The following is a 12,029-nucleotide window of genomic DNA, read 5'->3' as shown; positions in this document are numbered from 1 at the left end:
TATATATATCTATATATATATAACCCGATGAGACAATCTGTGCAAAATACACTTTTAGAAAGTCATGTATATTTTATTTACTTATAGATTCTTTAATCACTAAATGAAACCTATACGGAAAGAAGTATGTAGGCACTCGTTGGTCTTCTGAAAGTGATAGTTACCTGCCTTTCCTGGCTTCAATTCTTTCTTCTTCACTGACTTGGAACAAACATGCAGATCACTAGAGTCAGGGTAAATTCAAGAGATGTAGTTTGCATACTTGTTCTAGGTTGGTGACTCAAAACGAATGCAGCCATTGGATCTACATGACAGAAGAGAGGTCAGCAAGTTTCCATACTTCTTGTACCCAAGGTTCCCTATATCACTTTTTTTCTTTAGCAACCCATTTGATTGTAACTGTAATTATGTCATGATAATACAGTTTGACACCCACCTATTTTTTTTATTTTGTTATGTCATATTTCATTTGGGCCTGGATCTAATACAAAGTGGTTTGACATATTAATGACACGCATTTAAACATATCAGACTACGTCCTTATGACTTAAAGAGACTTGTACAGGCAGTACCCTGCAAGTGAAGAATCATTAAATTCACCTCTCCTACCTTTCCTCTGTTTCAGCCCTGCAACCTCATCTAGTGTCTTCGGAATTTAACACTTCCAGGTGTGTTATGTGCCAATGTATCCCACCATACACTGTGGTCCCATCCTCCAAGCCCTAAGTCAATGCTGTGTGCTGTAATGGAATTGGGGTGATAGGATATTGATGACATTAATAAAGGGATATGGGCTGTTCACTTGGCAAGGGAATTAGCACTCTGCAAAGGAATTTTTGTTTTCCCTTTTGCTTTGTGAATGAGGTAAAGCTGTGTTATAACTGCAGACAACCCAGGTAAGCAAAGGTCACTGTAGTAATAAGAAAGCAAGGTTCTCTATCAGAAAGTCACTTTTTTGTGCTTGGATACTCATCTGTGAATAATTAAACTGGACCTTTACCTCCTTTGACTAAAAATCACATCAGCATACAGCTCTGCATACTTATACGAAATCATCTTACATTCTTTAGCTAAACAAACATATTTTTATTTTACTTACAATTTCTTTTTCCCCACTTCCTGGTTCACTTTGACACAAATGAGGTAATTGTGCCCAAGCATTACATCCTGGGAAGGGGTACATCATTGCTGGGAAATCTCATCTGTTATCTCACAAGATCTCAGGGAAAGGTATTTTACTCCCCTGGGATGATGTGCATGGTTATATGTAAGAAAATAAAAATAAGGTATGCAAAGAATATAAAGCCTGCAACTATCTAGAAGTATCTGTGTGTATATTGTCATTAATAAACATTTCTAAAGGTGCCTTTGTTGTTATTTTGGAGATATAGGTAAAGTTCCTCTTTAAATGACCCTGCAAAACACCTTCAACCCGCAGCTACCAAAAATGCATTATCAGTGTTGGATGGTCAAAATATCTTTACATATATGGACTTGTGTTGTAGGATTAGTAACCCTTTAAAATGTATTTGCATATGGTATGATGGTGTATATATTTCCCCAAGTCCTACATGATTACTGTACATATGCGGTCAGACACGACTGCAGGATAACTTTACTAAATTGGATGCCTCCCTTTTGTACAACAATAAGGTGTGGAAATTAGATATTTATTTTATATTAATTGTGATATCATGGTAGACAGTTTTTCAGGGCTTACAGTGATTTGTGGACATATTTTATAAACTAATCAAGGTTCAGACAGTATTCCTTTGACTGACTGTAGGACTTCCAGAAAATAGCACAGGCCTTTAGCGATGATACTGTAGTCAGCTGTTTTAGTCATCACTTGAGAAAAAAACTGATACCAATTTCACGAACTTTAATTTCTTACACATCTCAAAGTCTTTTACATATAAGAATACAGAAGCTCTTAATAACGGCAAGATTGCTCTAGGTTTGCTGTTTTCTGTGAAAATCTAGTTTCTGTCAGACTATTTGCATATTGTGTTTCTGCCAGGTTGCTATATGACTGTGTGTTTTAAGATCTGTCTGTTTTAAACATCTTTACTATAGTTTCAAACTGACTTTTTGTACTATAAGTGTCCTACTGCTAAGGAATGTTTTCTCTATTCATTAATCTGTTTAAGAACAGAACGCCGGAAAGTTCAGTCAAGGTAGATTGGTGACTTTATTTCATATGGGACATTATTAGAGCTAATTACTGGCTACATATAAATATACCACATTACAACCATTATAACTGCAAGAAAGGGGATGTTTGCTTTTGATTTGGTTCTACTTTCAATTATTTGCAACACCATGGCTAGAATAAGTCATAATTACTCATAAGATAGACATATGTGACAGATCAAAAGACATGTGACATGAAAAATGTGATTGGAACGTCCCTATTTAAACTCCTTACGGTAAAACATATTACACCAAGGACCAGGAGCAATTTATGTATTACAAATTAGTGAAAATTAATTTGAATAATATTAAAGTCTTAAATATTTTTTGCTAATCTTACAGCTGAGGTGAAGACTTACAATGTGCTTGGCTTCTTTATGTAGTAGACATGTCCTTTCCTCCTTATTCTGCGTGTCCTCTTGTGTGGAGCCAACCTGAAGCAGGAAAAGTGCTAGCCCAGATTTCCTGCTTCAGGTTGGCTCCTTCCCCATGCAAGGTCCTATGAAGCCACCCTTTAGTGTACCGATGTGCACAGGCAGACCAAGAGGAGACACACCAGAGGACACTCCTCCAAGAGAAGTGATTGACAGCAGCTTCCAAGGTGCTGCCTATGGGGACAAATACTTCCCTTGGAGGAGCAGCGGAGGTGTGTCTTGCGTTGTCTGTTAGCACAGGTAGCATTACCACGCTAAGAAATTTTATAAATGATGATGATGCATTGTAATTACACAAAAGTGTTTCTGCGCTTGGTGGCGAGGCGTATATTATTCTCTTGTGTTAAATTATTCTATCACGAAGTGTTGCTGTTCAAAAAGATTAGGCGTTAGTAATACTTTTACTAAATTGTCTAGTTGTAGATAGTGGGGCTTGTTTACTAAAGGTATAAAGAATGTAAAACTGTGTTCACGTTGAATGTCCAGTCATATGCAAAGAAATAAAAAACTGATTCACAAATCATTGTGTCTTTGTCTGAAGCTCACCTTTATAACAAGTATCAAATCTTTAACATCTGCTATAAGACACGTGACACAAGTACACAGGTATCCATAGACATTAGATGCCCATGGACTCAGGGTCAGTGCAAGGATTTTTGCCTACACCGGCGAACGTGCAGTTTTAGCAACCCCCGCGCACGCGCGCCCTCAGACGGCTGCCTATGCACCACACTTGTAGTCAATTAACTCTGCCTCCCATCCATATTAAGACATGTCTGTACCTCGGTACGGGCATGGATGGGAGTAGAGATCCACCGATACCATTTTTTTCTAGACCGAGTACATCAGCTATAGAGGGCTACAATTCCCAGCAATTACACAACAATGATGTGCAGGGTTTCAGCAGGGCAGTTGAGTTCCCACTCTCCCCCACATCCCCTCTGTTCCCACATCTCCCCTCTAGGAGAGCGGTGTGTGGGAGGAGACAGCTTGCAGTGCTGTCACAGGAGGCTAAGCTCCACGCGCTCAGCCTCCTGTGATAGCTTTCAGGAAGGAGAGCTGGTTCTGCATGGACTGATACCTGTGATTCTTTGTAGGTTCCAACATAAGTTGGACTATCTATAGCAGCCCATACAAACAGCCCATGCAAAATTTCAGACAATGATTCTCTGCTTAAAATTGTAAAAAGTATACTATGAGCCCATTTGCAGCATTTCTTTTAAGGGTTTGCATAATCTAAGATTCCTCTTTTCAGTAACCCATTGTTCCAGATAGCAGTGAATCTTGATTGATTGATGTAGGCTCTCACCACTTAAAGTTCATTGAAACTTAGTTGCATGGCAGCTCCCAGGATTGCCACAACATTAGCACACCGGTAACAGATGAGCAAAGAAAATACCAAGTTTTAAAGCAAAAGCCTTTATCACGAACCATGCAAAAGATCAGACAACCAGGATATCAAGGATAAGCTGAGGTCACACCACTATGACATTCAAAATTATCAGAGAGAACACCGCAGCTCTCCAGAACTGACACAAAATTTATTAGGAACATTTACACTGACACTTACACAAAGTACCGAGAAGATTTTATACTAACTTCTGATATTACAGCTTTGCGTGCCTTTGTGTAGTAGAAGATTTCAGCCAGCAGACGGTCTGAGTGTGCACCTAGATCAGCAAGTCCTGCTGAGGTAGAGAATGCTGATCATCGGTCTCTTACAAGCAGAAAATGGGAGCCACCAAATAATTGCATAGTTTTCTCTTTTTAGGGTAAAAAATAGATCTGCATTAGGACTGTTATGGAAACTTGAACCAACATTGCAAATATGTGAGCACCACAAAGGAACAAGATAGGTGATAGATGCTAACGAACATACGATGCTGACCGTTTTACTGCTCTACTCTGTAGCAACTGTTTTATAAGCAGGGTAGAGTTACTGTTTACAGCGGTTTGTCTAGCAATTCTGAAACTCTTTATCCACCCTGTATATTTCTGTCTGCCTACACCAGATCTGCACTGCAATAGAGCATTGACAAACAGATGTTTTAACAAAGGCAGCAGACAGTGAGACATCTGCCCTTGCTCTCGTACATCATCAGGTGCTTGAATCTTCTGCATTCTTCTTCCTGACTCAGGATGCGAACCAAAAACAGTGGGCCAATGGGAAAAGTCACTGAGAAAGTCATGGGCCAATGGGTCATATTTTCATGAGCCATGGCTTAGTGTATCCAAGCTCTACATTGGGAGCTTGAATAAACTGACATTTTCCAACATGTCTGAAGATCTCTGCCTGCTTACTATACATTTGTTAACCCCTATATGTGGGATTAATGTCTATTATTGGGCTGTATATAGGTGCCATTAGAGAGAACCCAATAAGAATGCATTAACAACTATGCTAATTGCTGACATATATTTAAATGAAATAGATCTTGAAAGGGTCCTTTAAAATCACCTTTCAAAAATAATTTTTATATATATAATAATTGACCACAATATGGTGAGAATGTGTGCATAACAAGTTTGTCACTTATTAGAAATGTTCCCTTGTTTTGAGTAAGTTTATTGTGCCCCAACGTTACTGCAAATCCACATTATCCTTCATCTGTGTGCCCATATTACATTTTTCGTTTCTTCACCTACCTTTTCCTATTATAATTTATTTCTGAATATCTAATATGTTTATTAGCTATAACATATAATAAACCAATACAGATAAAGGGCTCATCGAGACTGTTAAAATATTTGTTCCAGGTGATGACCACATTTTTTTCAGATTGTGCACTGTAGCTTTCAGTTATGGTTCAGCTCATCAGGCATAAGAACAGAATGTGAAAGGAAATGTTAGTTTAAACTACTCACCAGTGCACTATAGAAAGCTACTAAAATGTTTTGATTACTGGTTATAAATGTTCCCAATGCTTGTAGAAATCACAGAAAACCCACTGCGACCTATGTTCCCTTAATGAGTACCTGTACATATTATTATTATGAGCTGCAGCCATACAGAGTCAGTTTCAGGCTCACTCCTGTGATAAACCATACATACATTCAATACAATTCAATACAAAAAAAGTGTCCACACCAATTCAGAGATGATTTGAGGATCTACAGCTGAGTGATACACAAATAAGATACATTTTTGTTAATTGTTAAAGCAGACCTTTCCCCCCCTTTAACGAAAAATCACGTCAGCATACAGCTCTGCCTGCTGATATGAAATAATCTCATATTCAGTAGCTAAACAAACATATTTTTATTTTACTTACAATTTATTTTTTCCACTTCCTGGTCCACTTTGGCACAAATGATGTAATCGTGCCCAAGCACTGCATTCTGGGAGGGCTAGCTTTACAATGAGCACAACTATCATACCTGAGTTTTTTAATAGTGCCTTCTGGAAAAGGGAAATGTTTTTTCAGCTATGCTGTTCTTGGATTATTTGGGAGATTTTCTACTAGCAACAGCTGCTGATTCATGCCGGATATCGAAAATGCTAAAAAGTTTCTCCAGTCAACCAATAGTACTGGTAGAGTCATGCCATACTGGTTTTCTCTCTCTCTCTCTCTCTCTCTCTCTCTCTCTCTGTGACAAGCCCTGCATTTCTGGAAGCTCCTACAGTCATCTGCAGCTACTGGCAAGTTCAGGCTGGATGTGGAAACCCTGGATGGCTCCCCATTTAGGTAATATGTGCAGGTTCCCAGTTCATTATACTGGTGTTTCTTCTGTGTCAGGTCTGTAATCAGCAGTGATTACTGTTTGTGTTCCAGTTCACACAGGACTCCACTATTCAGATGAGGACAAGGAGAGGGCATTAACGTGTAAGAAAACTTTCCAAAACATTTTGCAAGTTTAGTTACCCTTTTTGTCACCCCCCAATAGCCCCCCTCACCCCAAACAGACACACACTGAGTTTATCTAACCCCCTTTCCCCCGAGTTGCACAGTTTCCTAGTTCATGTTGAAACCCATTATTATTTAAAATATCTTTTAAAAGCAACATTCCAAAATCTGATATAGCTGTGACAAAAAAAGATCAAGACTAGAACTTGTGTTCTATATTTTTATTTTAAATGACCCAATACAAATATATTGAAACACATATTGCCCAAAATGTCACTTTTAACATACAGTATGTCAAGTGTATACACAATTTCTGAATGCCTGGTAGATTAAGAAAAAAATAAGCCAAACAAAATGTGCAGTGAGATTGGCATTAACACCTTATTGTTTATGTATATGATTAATATTAAATATATGCATCTATTTATTTCTCATTATATTGCTGTGAAAAGGTTTTATATTTTCTGATTTGACAACAAGCAATCATTTTATCCATGTGTGGGTAATACACACAACCAACTTTAGAACCTTTACTTATACTCGGTACCATATACTATACAGTATAATGTGTATTTATGACTGTCAACAGGTACTTTCAGGTAATATATACAGTATAACGTACATGTGAGAGATCAGAAGCTCACCACAAACTCCTTACAAGTTGTTGACAATGTAAATACATTAACCCAATTATTTTCAGTGTCTTCTTTTATCACTGTCTCTTTGATGCTCTGATAAGAAATAAAAACATGTTAATATTTTACAGCAATATTGCTTAGGTACATATTGACCAGCTTTTTATACAGGGATGCAGTGATCAGTGTTTGCTTATACAGTACCTGTCTTCAGGGCTGGATTTACTCTCCCTGCTGCCCCAAGGCCAGGTCCCTCAATGCGCCCCCTCCCAGACCAAAAAATGGAGAATGGCAACCGGATAGCGGGGGCGGTAAGGTTAGTTTTACATTTTTTTTGTTTCTTTATTTTTTAAAACTTTTTTATCACTTTTTTATTTAAATTTTATTAACTTTTTTATTTATCTTCTCATCTTTTACTTTTTTATTTTTTATAATTTTTTTACTTTTTTATAATGTTTTCTTATTATTTTTTACTTTTTAAATCACTTTTATTTTTTTAATTTATTTATTATGACTTAATATTTTTTACTTATTTTTTACATTTGTATTTATTTAATTTTATCTTTTTTTTACTACTTAACTTTATTGCTATCACACAGGAGCTAACAAGCCCCTGTGTGATAACATTTGGAAGTGACAGGTTCTCTTTATTGACCCTGTCACCTCCAATACATGATGGCTTCCTCACACCACATTTAGCCCAGCTAGTTCAAAGCAGGGCTAAATGTAGAGCACAACTTACGGCCCGGGCGGGTATGTCCCAGTCGTTGGGGTTATTCCACACCACTGTTGCCCCTCTGCTCCCTGCCGCCCGAGGCCGATATGAGATATGAGAAAGCAAAGAAAACAAAGAGACATGTAGGTCATGTACAGCTGTCAGACACATCCTCCCTACTGTGTAATCTTGTTGTCAGTCCCCCAACTGTGCATCTGCTGTACAAGCTCCTCCTTTCTCTAAGTTTTTTTTTTCAGGAAAAGAACAGAGGTTGGTCAAAAGGACTTTGACAGCTCATGTGACTGAGCTATCCTATCAGGTAGTGTTCTCCGTAGCACTAAACAGAGAACACTTTGTTGGCCACTACAGGCTCTACACTGCCTTTTTGCTCTGTTTTGTTCTGCAGGTAGTGTTATCTGCTATCTGTTTTTAAATCAGTCACTATGTCCTAACCAATTTTAAGAAGAGGGAATACAGAATACCGTTCCTTATCTCATTGTGATTTCAACAGCTATACTTTTTAAAATAAAATCACAGACTAGAGGACGAGTTAATTTTCAAGCCCTGCTCATAGAGATATCATCACTACTGTAGCGACACAACCAGAAACATACACTCAGAGACATCATTACTACTGTACCGACACAACCAGAAACATACACTCAGAGACATCAACACTACTGTATTGACACAACTAGAAATACCCATATAGATATCATTACTACTGTACTGACACAACCAGAAGCATGCCCTCAGAGACATCAACACTACTGTACTGACACAACCAGAAACATACACTCAGAGACATCAACACTACTGTATTGACACAACTAGAAATACCCATATAGATATCATTACTACTGTACTGACACAACCAGAAGCATGCCCTCAGAGACATCAACACTACTGTACTGACACAACCAGAAACATACCCTCAGAGACATCAGAACTACTGTAATGATACCACCAAAAACATACCCATAGAGATATCATCATTACTGTACTGACACAACCAGAAAAATATCATTACAGACATCATCACTACTGTACCGATAAAACCAAAAACATGCTCTCAGACATCATCACTAATGTACCAACACAACCAGAAACATACACTCAGATACATCAAAACTACTGTATTGACACAACCAGTGCACTTCACTGCCGGTGACAATCTTGGTGATGGATGCCAGCAAAGCGAGGAGGGGACATTCATCTGATGGGATAAGGTAGGCCGCCGTGTCCCCTCCTCTATCTTGTAGCTGTCAGGCTCTCAGTCCATGACCGAGTGCCCTGTCAGTCATTTTGGTGTCACCCCCTCTGATGGTGTCATCCAGTGTGGGCCTCACCCCCTGCACCCCCTTGTGATGACAATGCTGAAAGACAGGTAGCTGGGCAAGTGATCTGCAGCAAGGTGAGAGGCTCTCTACTGTCAGTACCATGTGAGCAGCCGGACCAGAGCCTAGTAGTACTTAGTTTTTCCAGGAAAACCCAACTACTGTGGGGAGCACCTCCCCAATTGCCACCAAAGTACTCTAGTTCCAGTGGAGTTGCTCCCCCCTGTGTCCTTGGGCTCAGGATCCCTCTAGCTGTTCACCTGTTTTAGTAGCGCTAGACTGGATTTAACTGTGATGCTGATTATGAGGATAATTGCAAGTAATTGTTTGTGTTCTCAATTGTGTGAGGCCTTGTTCACACCAAATGCAGAGCAGATCTGCATGAGTTTCTGCACACGCATTGCAGTGGGTTGTGTCGCGTTTTTGCCGCCTTTTTTGCCACGTTTTTGATGCGTTCCAGGCGGTTTTTGGTTGGAAAAAAATATATATTTTTTAGTTTAAAATGGGCTTTCAGTGCGTTCCAGGACGTTTGCATGCGTTTTTGATGCGTTTGCATGCGTTCCAGAGCAGATCCAGAGCAGATCCAGAGCAGGTAAAATAGGGTCTGCTGCAGTTTTTTTTACCTGCTCTGGAATGGAACGCTGCGATTTGAACTGGAGCTAAAAATATAATTGGAATACATTGGACGCAGTTTTGCTCCGGTCTGTAACTGCTCTGCTCTGCTCCTGGAACGCGCTTGGTGTGAACAAGGCCTTACTGATGTAGTGATTGTCAGGTAGACAGGTGATATGACCTTGTTTCATGTTACACCCTGAGTACGGGTGCTGGGGGAAGGGCTATAAAGGGAGCCTGTCACCTGGCCTTGCATGGGGAAAGCACAGGTTTGCGTTGCAATTAATTGGTTGATTGGCCCAGCACTGTCACAAATAAGTAGGGTGACTTTCAGTCCTGTGTAAGCTGTGACTAGAAATCTGACTTGACCTTACAAAGCTGTTTTTCCTAACTCTTCATAGCTCAATGGAGAGTGACTAGTATATGTTGTTAGGGATGGGGCGAGGTTGAAGTGAGCCCGTTTCTTTGTCTTGCATTATCTTTGCACAATTTCACTTTTATTTAAACCTTTCCATTTGTCAAGCATCTAAACACATGAGAAGTGCTTCTGACTGTGCTGACCAATGAAAAGTGTTTCTTGGCAATAATTGGTCAGCTCTGTCAGGTGACTCTACTGACCAATGAGCGCTCAACATTTGCGAGCGGAATTTAAAATACCGAGCGCAGGGCTGCTCTGCTGTGTACGATCCTACACCGGCAGCCAACCACGGAGGGGAAGGAGCGTTCGTTAAGAGCAGCGGAGGGCAGTTGCAGACTGGTGGGGAAATTCACCTGGGAAAGTGGAATTACCCTTTAAGTTTAGAATTGTCACAGCATTTGCTGGGAATGGTGCATGTTTTTGTTAAAACATGTGGTGACAGCTATTATTTGTGTGTGTAAAGGCTTAACTGCGGAGTTAACCAACCCCAGTGATGATCATTCAGTGATGATCTGCTGTCCTTAGATTGTTGTACCGCCAGCTGGAAAATCTCGTGCAGGGTGAAGCTGAGAGTGATATGGTCACATCTTGGTGGCAGCACGATAGGATCAGGACCACGTAACGTCACACGCAAAACGAATTAATATTTGAGATCTACTGTAGTAATTCAAGTTCCATTAGGTAAGCTGCAGACTGGTCTTTTTGAAGCAGAGGCACTGTGTTGTCAGCTTATAACATGAAGCTATGATCACACCAATATCAGGCAGATCAAACGGTATTTTCATGCACTTGCAGCATTTTAAAGAGACAACCATGGGGGTGCATATATTGCACACATGTACTGCATATTTTCTTTTGCCCAGACATACGCGTTAAAACTTTTTTACAGAGCTTCTTATTTGGCACAGAAGATTATACACAGTCAATGATGAGAAAACATTCAAAGAGTTTTGAAATTTCAGCCAAACTTTAACTTCTTTATTGTTTACTTCATCTGGGAATTTCCCAGCATATGTTATCACTATGAGCAATTTGTTCGCAGGGCGTTTCTCCATCTATATATGTAATGAGAGCAAGTTGTAAAAACAACACAAGCCATAGGAATATGTCTATAGCAGCCTTTAATCACTATAGGGTAGGTTTGGGCAATTCACTCTAATCCTCAAGTGATACTCCACTGTGACATTCACCTTATATAGAATAGATGAATGTGCACCAGGTGAATGTCATATTTACAGTGAGCTGTGGAAATAGTAAGATGTAGCAGATGTAAATTACCTGACCTGAGCTCTCCACAGGGCTGAGAATTTTGTTTTTAAACTCAAACGTTTTTCAAAAATAACTAATTGATTAAACAAACACATATTGCCCAGCAAAGTATTTTTTTCCCCCCATGCACTTACAGTCATCATATTTTCAAACAGCTGGCTCCAACTCTCTCAGCTAAGCTTCCCTAAACTTCCTGTCCAGTAGAAGATCACATCCGTCCAGTATTTGTCCATCTGCCAACTTGGCAAAAGGGGTATGGAGGGGAGCATGAGAGAAGATTGCCTTGCTGTGCCTGTGTGTTTGCCTGTGTGTTTGTGAAGACACACAAATGTTACAAGCACACACAAGGGTGGTTCCATAGAACCTTGCAAGGAAAAGGAGCCCCTCTAAAAAAGAGAATCAGGGCCAGAGCTCAGGCGACCAGCTGATTCTACAGAAAACTAAAACTTCAAAACATCAAGGAGCAGCATCCAATGTAAGTGATTTAATCAACATTTAAAATAGCTTAAAACCTTTTTTAAATTTATTATCACTTTAATGTAAAGCTCAACTTCAGGAAAATGAAATTTCT

At 39.4% G+C, this 12,029-nt stretch overlaps 1 long non-coding RNA gene across 1 annotated transcript in view; it reads left to right on the top strand.

Moving 5' to 3' along the window:
- Window positions 1-11,808, top strand: part of LOC108784702 — a 15,630-nt gene extending 3,822 nt beyond the window's left edge. The window contains exons 2-3 of the long non-coding RNA XR_001941086.1: window positions 3,051-3,053; window positions 11,797-11,808. This is a non-coding gene — a long non-coding RNA (uncharacterized LOC108784702). The remainder of the gene's footprint in view (window positions 1-3,050; window positions 3,054-11,796) is intronic.
- Window positions 11,809-12,029: the final 221 nt, after the last annotated feature.

The sequence above is a fragment of the Nanorana parkeri genome, unplaced genomic scaffold (assembly GCF_000935625.1).
Source record: "Nanorana parkeri isolate BGI_ZX_2015 unplaced genomic scaffold, ASM93562v1 scaffold124, whole genome shotgun sequence".
In the NCBI taxonomy this organism is placed as follows: Eukaryota; Metazoa; Chordata; class Amphibia; order Anura; family Dicroglossidae; genus Nanorana; species Nanorana parkeri.
The sequence above is the reverse complement of the archived record's forward strand: the minus strand, read 5'-3'. Positions and strand labels throughout refer to the sequence as shown.